General features: G+C 43.1%; 1 long non-coding RNA gene across 2 annotated transcripts in view; it reads right to left on the reverse strand.

Annotated features, from left to right (window-relative positions):
* Nucleotides 1–16,296, reverse strand: part of LOC124849576 — a 64,754-nt gene that overhangs the window by 10,813 nt on the left and 37,645 nt on the right. The window contains exons 3-4 of one of the 2 annotated variants that reach the window (XR_007030027.1): nucleotides 14,711–14,887; nucleotides 14,305–14,569 (exon numbers count right to left, since the gene is read on the reverse strand). This is a non-coding gene — a long non-coding RNA (uncharacterized LOC124849576). Of the gene's footprint in view, nucleotides 1–14,304; nucleotides 14,570–14,710; nucleotides 14,888–16,296 lie in introns of those variants that run through there. The other variant, XR_007030026.1, reaches the window with a different exon arrangement.

The raw sequence follows: 16,296 nt of genomic DNA on the forward strand, positions 1-16,296 counted from the left end.
TCAGTTAACCGTCAAGGTTTCATAACGTGGAGAAACGTGGGTGGCCATGACAAATGACATTTGACATTTTGAACTGCTTGCATTCACAACAGTCATTACATCAGCGTTCCCTAATGGTGGTTCTTATTTTAATGGGCAGGATTATATGAAAGGCCATGACGTTTATATTGAATCTGTTGCACCTAATTAGAGAGGAATGGTGGGATGGAAGGGGCTGTTTATTCACAGGCACAGTCCAGCCCTCCAGATCCCCACATGTCCTTTTCTATAATGCAAGCCCAATACGAATATGTTGTTTCAGGTACAGTATCTCCTCGTTTCATTATATTCAGCTGACCTCAACATTAATTAAGATATACTGCACCGCAATGTCATATTATTCAAGCATGAAGTCAAATTTGGCAAGACATGACATCCACTCTGATGCTTTAAATTTCCACAATACAGCGAGGCTTCTAGGAGTTCAGGTTTCACAGTATCAAGGCTCTAAAAGGTGGCATTAACTTTTGTTGTGAGAGCTCAAACGCCACAGGGGAGCCATCAGAGGCCTGGTGCAAACTGCTACTGCTCAGTCTCTTAACAGCAGCAGCAGCTATCTGGGCTGACCTTCTCTTGTAACCAGGACCGGGTTTCCGCTAAAGCCTCTCTGCAATACGAGGTTAATCTTAAATTTCCCTTTAAGCTAATATGCAAACATGATCTCAGCGCAAAATGTTTTCAAGAAACTTCACAGGGCCATCGGTGCAGTTACATCAAACAAGGCTAAATGGTTTACACAGAAAATATATAAACCAAGAACACAGTTTCATCAGATAGCTCACTCTTCATGCAAAAACACGCCTCGAGGGAATTGGCTGACTGGTCCCACCCACCAATTTTCTCAGCTGGAGAGAACAGACATAGAGACGCAGATGATGTGTGTGTGTGTAATATAACTGCATGAAATGTGTCTGTATGATACACTAGTGACTCATCCCTTTCTAACAAATGCCTTCATTTTAATTTCAATTTTCTGTCATGACAGCTGCAAGATAAAATATCACCAGTGCAGATATCGCTGCTCGCAGAGGCGCATCAGAGGACACGATGACTACCCACCTATTGAAGGCATGACCAAATCTCAGGGACGCTGCCAAGGGAGGGAGATCCCCTGCTAAACAATATGATATCACATAATCTCGCTCCTATTCCCTGAGCGGCCAAGCCCACATCGGCTTTCCACTCAATAGTGACGACCGCGCTCCCTGCTGATGAAAGGGAGCAGAGGCCCATTAAACCTCATCGACTCATCTGAGTAATGTGGAACAGGCGCACAGCTGGGGGAGTGGGCGAAGGAAACTGAGGAGTGATAGGCAAACAACTGACAAACACTTAACTTTTAATATATGTAATGATTCCTACTTGTACAGTTGACCTGAAATCATGGATGTGCTGGTAATTTGAGCGGTATAATATTTCATAAAAATGATGATAGATAAGGTGTATACACCTTCTCACCCTGTTCAAAAATCCAAAGCCAAAATGTCCTGTATATACGCACATCTTGTGCTAGTGACGTCATTCGTAGAGAAAGTCTGCGGCAGAGTCCGAGTGACAGGTAAGAGTGCAGCCTCCCTGTCGGCTGAGAACCGAGTGACCCCTGCGTGAACACACACACTTACAGCCGAAGCTATGGCGAGGGTTGCCTAGACGATAAAAACTTAATGGATGTTTTTTCACGAATCCACCAATGCGGACTTTCTCTCAGTGCTGCCAACGGAGAGAGTGAGTGATAAGAGCGCTGCACACAGTTCTACAATGAAGCAACGGCGTATATCACAAAGTTAGAGACAATAATGTTATTATGAGCGTGTGAAGAAAAATTGACTATAGCCGGCCACCATAGTCAAGGGAAACACATCAACAAAATATGAACCATCTAAAGTAACAGAACCCATTTTTGTGTACTTTGACTTTTTTGTTTGGTTCATGTTCCATTTGATAACACGGGGAGGGCGGGGATTAAGACCTATACTGTAGCCGGCCACCAGTGGGGTGAACAAGATGTTTTGGTGAGCTGTCATGTCCTCTATCTACCGTCATTGTTGCCCAGTCCCATCGATGACTGGAAACAGAAGTAACTTTAACTAGGCTAACTGGCGGTGCAGTTAGCGGTGCATGTTGGAAATGGTTGATAGCGTGGAAGCAGATGTGTCCTGTTTTTAATCAAGCGATGTTAGTAATGATAGTCAAAGGTCATTTATCAAAGTCACGTGGATGTTCATCTATCGCTGTTCGTAGCCTCTGACATGCTGCAGTCGATAGCACACATCAAAAGGTTGACAAACTGCGTTTCCTCAACATCGACTTCAATCAACTTTCAGAGGTCAGCTTCAGCTGCCATAGAAAATGTGCGCCCAGAGGCTTGTGGCATACAGCAGCTGCTGTTTCCACAAATATGTCCATGAATGTAAGAACATAAGAGAAGTACGGGGGCACCCCTGGTGGCCTGAGAGTGAGGGCATCGATGATGAACTATAAATTGCCCTGGTGCATGTCCAACTTTGCTTCATGCGATCCCTCATCTCTCTCTTCATTCACTTTCCTTCCCTCTGTTAACCATCACAATCAAATGAAGGCACGAAGAGCAGAAGAAAATAGATGGAGTAAAAATGACAAAGTTCTCTCACTTCTCTAGCAAAAGCTCTAGAAATTACATTACCTCCCTTCTCAGTTGTGTCAGCTTTATTAAAATTCAAAATGTGCAGTACAGAGCATCAACTGTAGCTCATTTAAAAGTTGAAAGACTTCTTTCTGCCTGCAGTTTCTCCAACTTCCGGACTATATAGGTCAGGGAAACCTGCCAAAAGGCTTCCTGCATATTGGGCACACGTGTTATGCCACACATCACTGACTGACATTTGATGTTTTCTGCCTCTCCACTTCCACTCCTCTCATCCCCCCCCCCCGTCTGTTTGGGCTCCTCTCACCTCTCTGTTCTGCTCTCCTCTCCCGCTTTGTGCCTCCAATTCTCGTCTTCGTATCCTCTTCCCTGGGATAGTGATTGTGATGGAGAGGTTAATCCGTCCGGCATATGGTTGCCATCGGTGGCAGATCTCCCCATAATGGTGGACGGACAGTGTAGGCTAATCACGATCTTTGATCTTCCATGAAACCCCTCAACTTGCGTGGCTCTGATTTCCCTGCATCGCTGGCACGCTGAAATGAGGAGGCCCTGCTGCTCTGGAAGTGATTTTGGGCTTATTACTTAAGCCTCGACGTATCCCCATTGTCTTTGCGAGCATTGGAAATGACTAGAGGCTGTGCTTCTGTGCAGTCAGCGGTGCGGGTAGTTCCTCTAACTGTGCTGCGCTGTGCGCCAACTTTGTGCCTTCTCGCCCTCTTTCGACGGCGGCCAACTTTTGATGAGAGCTTTAATTTGATGTTGTTAAGGTTGTACGGTTTCAACTTTGCCATTTCTTTGGCTTATAATAGTCGAGTTTTTTTTTCCCATGTGAACTCATAGCCTGGGCGACGTCCTAAAATGGCCTCCAGATTTATTGGTGAGTTTTTTTTCTCTCCTTCCATCCGAGCCAAAGAAAGAACATTACTCAGCAGCAATTACTACAGCAGTTGACAGGGTCGCCGCTCGCCACGACCTACGCACATTTGAACGTCAAGGTGTGCAGTGATTGAGTAATACGGTACTTTTGAAAATGCACAATTACAGCTTTGGGCTTTGGGTTTTGTGACAGTGTCATCTTGGCGGGGCTGAAACAGCACACCGACTGAGCTCAGGATTGTCACCAGTGCAATCACTGACACCTCAGCAGTAATTAGAGTAAGACTTAGAGAGGGCATCAGTCATGTCCCCGTTTCAGTGACTCATGACCCCCTTCGTGGAGCCTGTGCGCGCACGCGCACACACACACACACACACACACAAAACCACACACATGCACACCTCAATGCCGCCTGTGCACACGTGGAACCAGTCAGCGGACACTGAGCCCGGCTTGGTCTTAAGTAAAATGTACGGCCTTTGAATGGATGATCTGTTTACAGGGAGAAGAAAGGCTGGCTATCAGGTTGCCAGATCTGGAACACATTGATGTCGATGCTTCTCCCATTGTCAGATAACAATTGCGGATCTATCTGATATACAACAGATGATCTACAGGATATATAAATACTTTGACAGGCTACAGGCAGTTTCAGGTCGGTGAAGCGGGAGCGAGCATGTGCGGCTGTATCTGTGATATTCAGTGACTGCATCCACATGCTCGATTTCATTGCTTCTATTACTGTTTATTCCGAACTGGCACCGCTAATTAAAGGACCAACTTCGAGTCAATATTTAGACCATAAATTCTGCATCAAACAAAACCCCAACCACCACAGAGCACTGAGTGACTTATTTTCTTTGTATGAGGTGAAGTTTTCCATCAAGATTAAACCGAAAAGTTTTGACAGCTTTGGTGCAAGTCACTGCTCCGCTTTAGTTTTTTTCTGTCTAAAAGATTCCCCAAAGACGCCGACAAGTACTGGCAGATACACTCACCCCTGAGAAACAGGAGGGATATTCGACACAGCGAGCGTGTTGCCGTGTGTCAGCTTTTCTATTTCAGCCGGTTTGAGGCGCACCTTTGTGTGTTGCTGTGAAGTAAATGGATATTTTCCTCAAGGATTCCTCACAGCAGAGTTTGTGTGTTCACCGGGAGTTTTCAGTGCGTGGTTGGAAGACAGACTACACTGCAGACAGATCTCTGGTTTAGCTCTGGCTTTGCCCTCTCCCCCTGATCCTGGCCAAAACTATGCAGATGAAAGTTTGGAGTGTAACGAAGTGATTAACAGTGGTAGAGCGTGAATGACTGAGGTTTTGCCATATTTTCCCTGCTGGGTGGTAACCTAATGGCCGCATTATCATTAATTCGATTTTCTCCCGTCCTGTCTCTTCAGATTTGGTGCTCCATTATAGCGGAGGACATTCCCGACTTTTACAACACAAGGAGTGGGGAAAACTGCAGACTTGCTGCTTGTTAGAGAGGAAAAACATTTGAAAACATCGCAAAGTTTCCCAGGAAATGGGTGGCTGCTCTGGGACTCTTTTGTCTTTTTTTATCAAACAGAAGCTGTGTTTTATTTTAAAGAGCTGTTTGTGCACATTTTCAAAATGAGAAAGGCAGACCATATCCTGTTATTGAAGGCCCGGGTGTCTTTATTGCCTGGTGAGGCAGCGGCAGCAGCACATTGCAGTGTCCCTCTCTGCGTATCAGCGCAGCTCGGCGAAGGGGCAGCGTGTTTAGTCATACATTAGGGCGAAGGACACTTAAGTGCTACCTGATGTTAGCGGGAGTGCATGTGGACACACTGGGGTTTTTTTAGGCGTGCCTCAGAAAGTAGGCACAATAATTTTGCCATTTACTGCGGTCTTGTGATGGTGCGCTGCCGCTGTTATATTGGTTTGGAATGTACCATTCTATTTTCGAGCGAGCCCACTCAGTGGGTTGTGGGCCACTATGGCCACTGCCCCACTGGTGACTTTGACAACAAAGCCCGGTGATTGGGCCTGGACGGCCGTGGAAGCTGCCCTTTTTGACGCAGGACATTTTTGAGGTGATTGTGTCAACATTTTGACACTGCAACATCCTTTATAAAGAAATATGACTGGCAAAGTGGACACTGAATTTCACCACAGTGTTTTCCCAAATTCTATCCAACAAATTGCCCCGTTGAGATTTCCAAGGTTTCCAGTACAAGCCTTAAAAAGCAAGTAAAGAAAGATGCAAATGTGATGATTAATATGAAGAGGAAAATTTTATTTTTTCCCCTTCTGATTGCAATTCGACCGCAATTTGTCATTGATCATGAATGTGTACGTCTCAAGAACAATCCTTGTTCTGTGGCTGTCTGTCCCATTCATCCGTGTGAATGGAGCTTGTAATTACAGAGCACACCAGTTGTGTTTAAACAGCAATACAGTTTGCAGTTTTTCACATAAACTGTCAGAAGCTTGAATCTGAAACGAAACAAAATAAGCAATATTCCTGTGGAGAGTTGCTGCCAATAGCTCGAACAAAATAACAACTCCCCATCCAGGCCAACTGCTGTGGCGGCCCTGTTTATTTTTCTGGACAGAGTTCATCGATGGAATTCCAGAATTAACTGACAGACTTAAAAATATTTATTGAAAGGGCACCATGGCAAAAAAATGAACAGCAGGAAAAAAGAATCAAAAAGCATCCATCATCGCTGGGGAGCATACGATCGTGCTACAGCTGTCATTTCATTTCCACTTGTGCTAGATTAAATAAAGAGCAAGCTTGAAAAAAAAAAAAAAGGCCCGCTGCACTCCAGAGTTTCAAGCCCTCTGGCACTCCGTTTGACTGACCACTTGTCAAACTGAGAATGAAAAAAGGTACACTGTAATTATGACCTGCCACAGAAAATAAAACATATTAGCCTGTATTTTATCTCGCTGGAGCCAAATTAGTTTGGAAATGCAAACATGGAGCTGATATAAGAGCTATCAGTTGCCGTGGGACGACTGTGCCCGTAATTCCCTGCAGTTGGAATCATGCTCGAATATTGATCCATCATGCAGGGTTGGTAATAGTAGCTGCAGTCATTGCACTCGTGGTATAGTTAAGCTTTAAACCTCAAAAGCATTTCATATGTGAGCTGGCTTTGATTTGGAGCTTGAATGGGGGAATAATGGGAGGCAGACAAGTTGGGGAGTGCAGCCACACAAAGGCACCGTGCCTCTCCGAGGGGTCTGGCTGCCTGACTGTCTCAGGGCTCTGGGCTTAGGTTGAGACTGAGGCTGAAGCTATAACACTGGGGTTTCACAGAAGACAGAGCTGCACGGGGGTTAGTAATGAGAGGCCGGGATGGATGAGGAGAGTCAGAAGCGTGTCATCCCCTCCCGCAGCCTGACCCTCACCTCGGAGATTAGTTCATCGCAGAGGAGGCTTGAGCAGTGGGCAGACTGAGGTACTCTGGGGATGGGCTGGGGTGAGATGGGACGCGGGGTGGGGTGATGACTCGGGGTTGTGGTGGCTCCTTTCTAAACAGCGCACCCTAAAAATAGATCCCTCCACCAGTTGAGCGTTCAGTCATGAAAGGGATGAAAGAGTTTTCTTTTCAAATCAACTCGAGCAAAGCAAATCGTGAATTTTATGCAAGATTAATGTCGGTGAATGTATGAAAAGAGGAAACGCGGAATTTTCCACTTCTCCTGCTGCAAAAACGACTTAACCAGGAGCTCGCCGTTGTACCTTCAGCATGCCTGAATGGCCAAACAGGAGCTGTAATAAAGAAATAAAAGAATATCTGCAGTAGTGTGAGAGGAATGACGCAGCCTAATACAGCTGCAATAAAGTTAGAACGTCAACTACGGCTGATTTATTTGAAGTGGAAGGGAAGTGTTTAATACGAGACATATGGTTTCAATAGATAGCTTAAGTTTCCAAGCCACGAATTGCAGAAAGATGTAAAACGGACTGCACAGGAATAGGTCAGTGATAAGTACATGATACAAGACAGACACGGCGTGATGCAACAAGAGCTCATTCTCAAACTGACCATCCACTGTCATTTTTAGCACGCCGATGTTGCACGTCCAGTGAGATCTAAACAATTCTGATGTTTTACAGTTCTATTGGTTTTGCACAGAGAACTTTAAAGAAACATTTTTGTACCACTCTGCTAAACTTTCCGAAGACACTTTAGTCGCCTTCCCATATGGAGGCTTGCATCTTCCTTTGGTTATATCTACGGAGACAGACAGGTGCAAACAAATACACACCGCAGTGCGCTCCAGGGCCTCTACTGTACACAAGCGTGAATGTCCAAATATACCGAGTCCCACACCAAATCTACTTAGGCAGTCTTTGTTCAGTGTCTTGCACTAACACTCGGTGCCTGCGTTGCCAAAAAAAATAAACACAATCACTCAGGACCGGGACACAAATCCGAAATAGCGTCTGGCACAGGGGAGAGTGCTAATCCAAACATTTTAGAGTCAAATCTTGACTATTGTAGTGATTAAGGTTGCACTTTGCTTTATTAACACATTTCAAAAAGCATCAGGACTATTTATTTTTAATAACCAGCACTGTATTATATTATTATTTCATATCTAGTCTTTAGATTTTATTAGAAAAACATTAATATATTTTAATGTAGTTTTCTTCAGCACAGGTTTAGTCAAATTTTTTTGTACATTTTCATATTATGTTTATGCAACAACTGCCGCTTTTATCAATATAATAGTCACCATGGTTACAGGTGTTCTCCTTTAGTGGGAGGTTAATGTCAATTAACTTACCCAGTAAATTGACGACATCAACACAAAAGTGTACAATTAGATTATTATGATTCCTCCTCAAAGAAACATGAAAAGATGAAAATAAGAAATTATATCATATTACATTCCTCTCGACAATGGGACAGTTATCTAATCTTTTTTTCTATAAATGTCCCCGTGCTCGCATGTTATCTGTCTTTCTGTCTAATTTTCAGAATCGTTGTGAAGGCATTTTTTACATAAATGTTACATTAGCTAACAGTTCTGTCAGAGACATTAGATATCAGAGCAAAAGTTTCAGCAGCTAAATCAACCTGTGGGTGGATATTGTTTTACCAATCAGGAGTTTGACTGCAGATAGATGCGGTGGTTGAATAACACTCGAAAGCAGTAATTAGGTCATTGGTCTAAATAACTACCTACATTATCATTTAGTCTTTATTCCTCAATATCATTTTTGCCAATATTTTCACTTTCAAGACTGACTTTTATCTCATTTTCGTCATGAAAATAATGGGTCGACATTTTAAAGAGCTAATATTTTTTGTCATGAAATTAATACTGTTCATAAGACTTGATTTTTCCACCGAATGTGAACAGACCACACACACACACACACACACACACACAGACACACACACACACACACACACACACACACACACACACACACACACACACACACACACACACACACACACACACACACACACACACACACACACACACACACACACACACACACACACACACACACGCACGCACGCACGCACGCACGCACGCACGCACGCACACGCACACGCTCTTTTCAGCGACACCTTGCTTCACATTTATTGAGTTACACACATTCACACCTGGTCGCTGCAAAAATATCCAAAATCATCAACTGCGAGCCAGAAAGCGTCTCTGCAGGAGCACACGAGGGGATGAGGGTTGAATACCGAGTGCAAGGCAGCCCTAGGCCCTTCCAGCCTTTGAGCAACTGTCTGGTCACAAATCAGCCTCTCTAACCTCTGCTGCTCACAGTTTAAATGACCAGCCAGATGCTAAATCAAACACTTCTTTCTTGCTGCTCAGCATTATGCTGTGGCGCTGAGGCCTCATTTCACAGACTTTTAATGGATGTTTTTTTTTTGGTGCTTGTTTATGGGCATGGGTGTATTTTTTTGTGAGTTGAGAGAGAAAGAATCCAAGAGGGAGGAAGAGACGGCGCGAGATGGAGGGCCGTGTGCGAGAGAGAGTGGGAGTCCTCAGATGAAACCATTAAACGCTGACATGGAGTTTCCTTATGGCGCAGAAACGGCCAGTGAGTTTGGAGGCGTTGTTGAGACTAGAGAAAAACGCTTTCCTCATTTCTGCTCCGGAGGAACTGACTGATCAGCGGCCAGTCTGCTTGCTTTCGAAAGGCCGTTGTCTCTGTAGTTTCCTGATCCGGACCAAAGCCCTTTGTGACTAAACAAATGGAATAAATTACCCAACTGGAGTGAATTATAGATTTTCCCCCTAGAAGTTGCTGGCATTTATTATATTACAAATGCCTTTATGTTAGGAACAGAAATTAAATGGGGAAGTCGTAAAAGTGCACTCCCAGACTTATGGCAACAGCCTCCATTATTCTGTTAAACAGAAATGCTCCTCTGGAGGGGTCAAACATTTATACTTCTGTATATGTTTATATCATTTTGAAGATCTCAGTTATTAGTTCAACCTGGTGACCCCACAGAGGCTTTGCCTTCTGTCAGAGACGACATTTCCTACAGTGTCAGATGGGCTCCAGGCGTGAGCCTTTGAGCTCGGCTGCTACATCTGCTCTACATATTCATCCCAGGGCCTCTTTAATTCTTGCCCCGCGCCCACACACACTCTCTCGCGCACACACAAACAGAAAAAAAACACACGCACACACGCACACACACACAAACTCCTACCTACAAGCACCGTACATGCACAGATGTGTGCACATGCTCAGGATTAACCACACATAAACATGCACTGTGATTAAGGAAGCGCAAAAAAACAGTTTATCTGTTATGTCAAGATTGAAGAGGAACGAGAGTTAGCGATCTTTAAGCAAACAGCTCTTAATAAGCTGTGACTGGCTCAGTGTAGAGCTAAAAACAGAAAGTTATTTGAGACATCCCCACACACAAATACAGTAACTGACCACCAATAGAACTCAATGCGTGCAATATCCATAAATATAACTGGTGATTAATGCAAGTTTTAATGAATGCTATAATCTACAATAATTCATTTTATTGTATATTATGTTGCAATGCTAGAGTTGTGCTGAAATGAATACCTATTTAATTCAGTTCAGTCAGTTCACCCCAACCACATACATAACAAAACATAAATTATACTTGATTCATTACTTATTCACAGTACCACCCTACCTCCCTGTTGAATCAGCTGTCCAGCAGATAAATATTAACTTCCGCACACTGACATTGTAAAAACTTCACGGCTTGACAACCCGTATCATCTCATTTAAGTTTATGTTGTGTTGATAAACGCAGCAAATGACATCAGTGCATGGATATGATACAAGCTTTGGGTTGGCAAAGTGTGCAACTGAGTGAGAGAGGATGTAGGAGAGAAACAAAACAATCTTTAAAATCCTGAACAGTGTAGTCCGTAATGCCAAATATGGCGGTTGTATGACACATATCCTGCCCCTCCCCCAATTTAGCCAATCGTCTGCTTTACAGCAGCTGAACGGGAAACATGATCAAGCTAATCGCGTTGTTGCAATTACGCCAGAGAAACCTTTTGCATGAAAAAACTTTTAAATCCTTATTTGGGCGCAAAGTTGCCAAACTCTTTAGGGCGATTTTTGTCAGATTTGGCTGATGATTCCATACATGCAGGTTTTATATCCCGGTGAGCGTTGAAAGCGCTGTTGTGGCTCCCTACCCCCTCATTTACATCAGTGCCAAGTGGTAAGATTCGCCTACATAAGGACTTTGGCTGGGTGCACCTCTGCAACAGCACAAGAAAAAAGGACCAGATAGATGTGTGACGCACTCGGCAGTTGAGAACAAAAAAATTATATGAAGACTCTTACTGGAAACTGTCAAATATGTCACTTACTATGAGCTTAAATATTCTCCAATGCTTAAGTAAATATAAACCACTTACACTGAAAAGACAAAATTGTTTCTGAACTTAAATGACTTTGATTAGTAAGACACAAATGAATTAAGTTTTGTCAAATCAAAGCAATCAATTGTCTTACAGTTTTAAGTTATTGAAATATTTTTTTTTTCAAGTTGGTACACAATCTTCTTTTTTCTGTGTAGAGAAAATGTGGATGACCAATCGTGTGTGTGACAGAAGCCATGTTGAACTTCCCGTGAAGCCAACACACAGGAAACTAGGGGAACTAATCGTGTAAATGGGCTGTGTGCAAGTAAAATCATGTTTACATCCTCATATGGCCACTAGAGATGCGAGTTTGCCCACGAACAAGTTTGAAGACAAAAGAGAGAGTAAGAGAATGCAATTCAGAATCAATAAAGAGACGAAATTAGCAGCAGATGGCCCATAATCAGATCTAGGCTACAGGAGGGCAATAAAACAGCCAGCAGCGAGCTCATAGTTTACTGATAATGCCAAACACACAAACACCAATAGAAACAGAAACAAGAAAAAAGGCCATTAACTCTTCATAAGCATGTTGGCTTAACGGTTCTAAATGAGAAACATTGATACAAGACGAGATCAGGTCAAGGAATGTCACCGGCTGCAGCGAGAAACACTGTAAAAGAATCCAGTTTGAACATAGCTGTCGTGAAGCGATCACACGCTCAGCTTCCCAAGAAAATATAACATTATACAATACGAATGGAAGCGAGCGGCGGCACTGGTACAAGAGATTCCGCAAAGGAGGACTGCACCAGCAGAAGAGCAGAGCAAGAAAGGATTACTTATTGCAGAGACGTTCTTGAACCTGATTAGCCTGATATAGCTAATGGCTTCAGTCCATTGGGTCCCACAATTAATATAAGCTGCACAGTCTTCAGAGACAACACGCATATTTTCGCCTTGTTCCGACTGCCACCCCTGATCTTTTTTCTGGAATATTCAGATTGTATCCAGATTGAGAATCTGGACAGCCAAAAAAAAAAGAAAGAAAAAAGAATCACATGAAATCCGATTATGGCAAATTGGAACCAAACCACATTTGGAGGTGATTTGCAATGTGCTTCCACTCGGATGTCTACAGATATGTCTGTCACTCCAGACACTCGGGTCAAATCAGATTTCAAAGGTTCTTTTGAGTCCCTTGCAACACGACACTGTACGACAAGTGGCTGTCAGTGGTTATCGACGCCCACGTCGTCACTGCAGCAAACTATGCGGACAGGTTGGTGATATCTGAACACAAGTCCCATATGATCATTTGCAAAAATTACAGCGTAGACATGCTTTGTGCATCAGTGCAACAGTTTTTGACCAGTTTTTTAAATGTTGAGGTAACAGAGTCCAGAATGGAGAAAGTTATCGGACTGTATCAAGGCTGAGCTGCACAACCTGCAAGCAATGCACCCCGAGTTATCTGACTATTTCATTTAGTCCAATATTATATTCAAAACAATTAATATGACCATTGAGTCTCCTCACTGTTGTTGAGCTTACCAAGAACATCATGTGTCCTGCACCTTTATCAAAAGGCGACAAAGCTCGAAAGGCAAAGACAAGACAGAGACTTATACAACTTATACGATCAATAATGAACGACTCTTGACATTCTTTACCAGAATGCTCCTCAAACTAATTTTCATCCTCTCACTCTTACATCCGACTCCCATCACACTCTCTCTCTCTTCTTTTGAACACACCCTTGCACAATGCTGAATACCTCTTGATAAAAGACATCAATTTCCTTGGTATCAATTTGTTTTTTGAATACATTAACTTTAACTTTCTTCAACAATTTTTTGTTCCTTTTATTCCAAAATATTCACTTAGAAGCTCTGATCAGACCTTTCTTTATAATCCCATAGGAAATTGGTTTAAAAAAGCTTTGTTTGTTTGATGTTTTCCAGGCTCCTTCCAGTTGAAATAGGCTGTTACCTTTAAATATCTGTCATCATTTGGCATATTCCAAAAATGTTTTGTTCTTTTATGTTTAAACAAATCGCTGTTTTCAGTAATGGTATTACCGTTTACTTATTTCTTATATATTCATAGACTGATCGTCTTTCATTCCATTTGATTGTGTCTAAACATGTAACTTTTACTAACTCTTTTTTCTGTTCTTCTTTAAAGTCAACATCACTTGAGATTATGAAAATGAACGCGAGCGGAGTGCTGCGGGCTGAGTTTTTCGTGAGATGGAGAGATAGAGTGCTGTTTGCCCGTGCGTCATGGTTTGTTAACAAGTATCTGACTAACTACATACAAATAAATCACCAAAGCTCCCTCCACGTGCGTTTGTTGTGTCATTTTGTATAAGGCGAATGACTCACTCAATAGAGAAGGCCTGATAAAGCCCTCTGGTTTGAATCCCTTGCAATGCTAAGTTTGGGTCAAAGGAAAATCAGCAAACTGCAAGACATTTATTTTCCCTGGTGAAGGATGAAAAAAAGCCACTGAATATTAAAAAGGAGTTCCACAAAAATGACATTAATCAGTGTCGCAATCAAACCAAGTCTCTTGTGTCGACCAATCTTTTCTCTTTCTTGTCTGCCGATCTCTAGTCTCTGTTACACCCCGGTGTTCCCACTGAGTCATATTATTTCCATATTTATGTCGGCAGCAGCCCCTTACTTTGATCTCCTGCCGTGTTCAGAGACTGATCCTGTTATGGCTTGTTTCTGTAAATACTTTGAACTGCTCCAGGATTAGACGATTGTGGATCCGATGAAAAGACAAACAGCTCTTTAGTCAGATGCATTTATAAGGCCCCTTAAAACACACACACACACACACACACACACACACACACACAAAAATCATTCGTAACCATTTAGTAACAGTAGATGGAAGTTTACTCTGTAATTGTTGGTAATTGTGGAGCCACTGTTTATGGGTTCTGACAGAGTAAGATTCTGAGTGATTGAATTTGGAGTGTGTTCCTTGCCACACACAGCATTTAGCCTTTGAAGTGTGACAGCAGCTGGGGTTTCCGCACTCGAACCGTCTTTCTGGTGACCGTTTGCTTGACGCGGGTCAGGCTGGAAGTTTAAGTGAGCGGGACAACGCTGAGCTTGTCTGAGTTTGACGATGACAAGATGGGGCCATGCCAGCGGCTCTGTCAGACTGTGCATTATGGCGCTGGAAGTTACATGCGGATGCATCTTGGGTTAGCGTGGTAGCCTGCTAACATTTGCTACTGAGCACTAAACACAAAATCTCAGCTGAGGCTGATGGGAATGTCATTAGTTTTGCTGGTGTTGGACAGAGAAAAACGTTTACCTTATTAGGACGGCAGCTAAGCGGCTGGTTTGTCATTGCAGGAGACTGCAGAAGATGAGGAGAGGACCAATCAGGAGGTCCGGTCCACCGGTACTATCATTGACCCCTACCACAATACAGGGAAGTCTGGCCCTCATCTGATAGAACTCCAAATTGTTCCAGCTGAGAAGCGGCCATCTACAAAAACACACCACATCATAGGAACACATAAAAATGCATTGAACATCAAAGATTGTGCAATTATTTCCATAAAATGCCGTTGTCTACAATGTGATACAGTGCAAATGTACAAAATGTGCTTCAACTAAGAGTACTAGTAATGATGAAGACATCCATTAAAGACCTCGTGATGATGTCACAAGATGAGGACTCAAGGAGCCACCAAAAACAGAACAATTAGAACTCATCCTGAGGGGGAACATGAATTTGTGTACCACATTTCACCACGACCCAACCAATAGTTGTTGAGGCATATCACTCAAAGCCACAAACATGTACTTTAGGGTGGTACGAGACGAAAAGTATACAAATAAAATTGAGTTGAATTGCAATGAATTGAGGACTAGCAATGTATGGGCAAAATTGAATGTCACTAACAGATAAAAATGTCAACCTGCTGAAGACCTGAGAGAAATCTGGGTATAACCAAAGTCATTGGGATTAATCCTCTGGGGTCCATGGACGGCTGAGCTAAATGTCAAGGCAGTTAATTACAGTTGGTATAGTTTAGTGGGTTACATCACTGACTCTGGTACAGAAGACAGGGGGGGTTTGATTCCCACACTGGATTTTTGCTAAAAATCCAGTATGGGCCCTTAATGCTACCTGCCTAACTCTGATTATTGTAAGTTGCTTTGGACAAAATGAATGTAATGTAATCTAGTATCTCAGTCAGGACGAAAGCGGTGGACTGACCAACCAACAGATCAAACATTGTCATCCAGAGAGCCATGGTGCTCAAAAAATACACATAGATGCATTATCGTGTTCACATGGGGGGGGGGGGTAGATTGTGTTTTCGATAGTTTTGTAAGTGTGTGCAGGTGCTCGCCAACCCAGTTGCATGCCCCCGAATCACCCAGTCATCTAAATGATTCACACTTCCCACATAACAAAGACACCCGCGATCCTTTTAAGTCACAGAAAAGCGAAAATAAAAACAGAGAGACAAATAAAAGAGGAATGTGTGGTGGCCATGGCTGCTCCACATCCCCTTGTTCTTGTCAAGATATGTAAAGTCTTTCTTCTCGTCCCCGTTTTATGAACGCCTGTTAACTGTCGCGCAAATAGTGACCGCAGCTGTTTCGTGACATTTATTTTCTTGTCGCTTTTCCCCCCCGACATTCTCTAATTGGCTTCTGTTTGTGTCCTCCTCTCATGTGGTCCCTCTGCACTCAGCTTAAATCAATGTACACTCAAGCGCACGTCGAAGACGGGAAAAAGAAAACTAGACTGGCTTAGGTTTTTCACCGTTGTAAGGTCACAGAAATTATTATCTTTAATTTGGAGGCGGCGGGTGCTTGATTTCGGTTGCCGCGTGTGGGTGACCTCATCCACTTCATAACACATCTCATCAGATATTTCCC

This window comes from Scophthalmus maximus, chromosome 18 (assembly GCF_022379125.1).
Source record: "Scophthalmus maximus strain ysfricsl-2021 chromosome 18, ASM2237912v1, whole genome shotgun sequence".
Taxonomy (NCBI): domain Eukaryota; kingdom Metazoa; phylum Chordata; class Actinopteri; order Pleuronectiformes; family Scophthalmidae; genus Scophthalmus; species Scophthalmus maximus.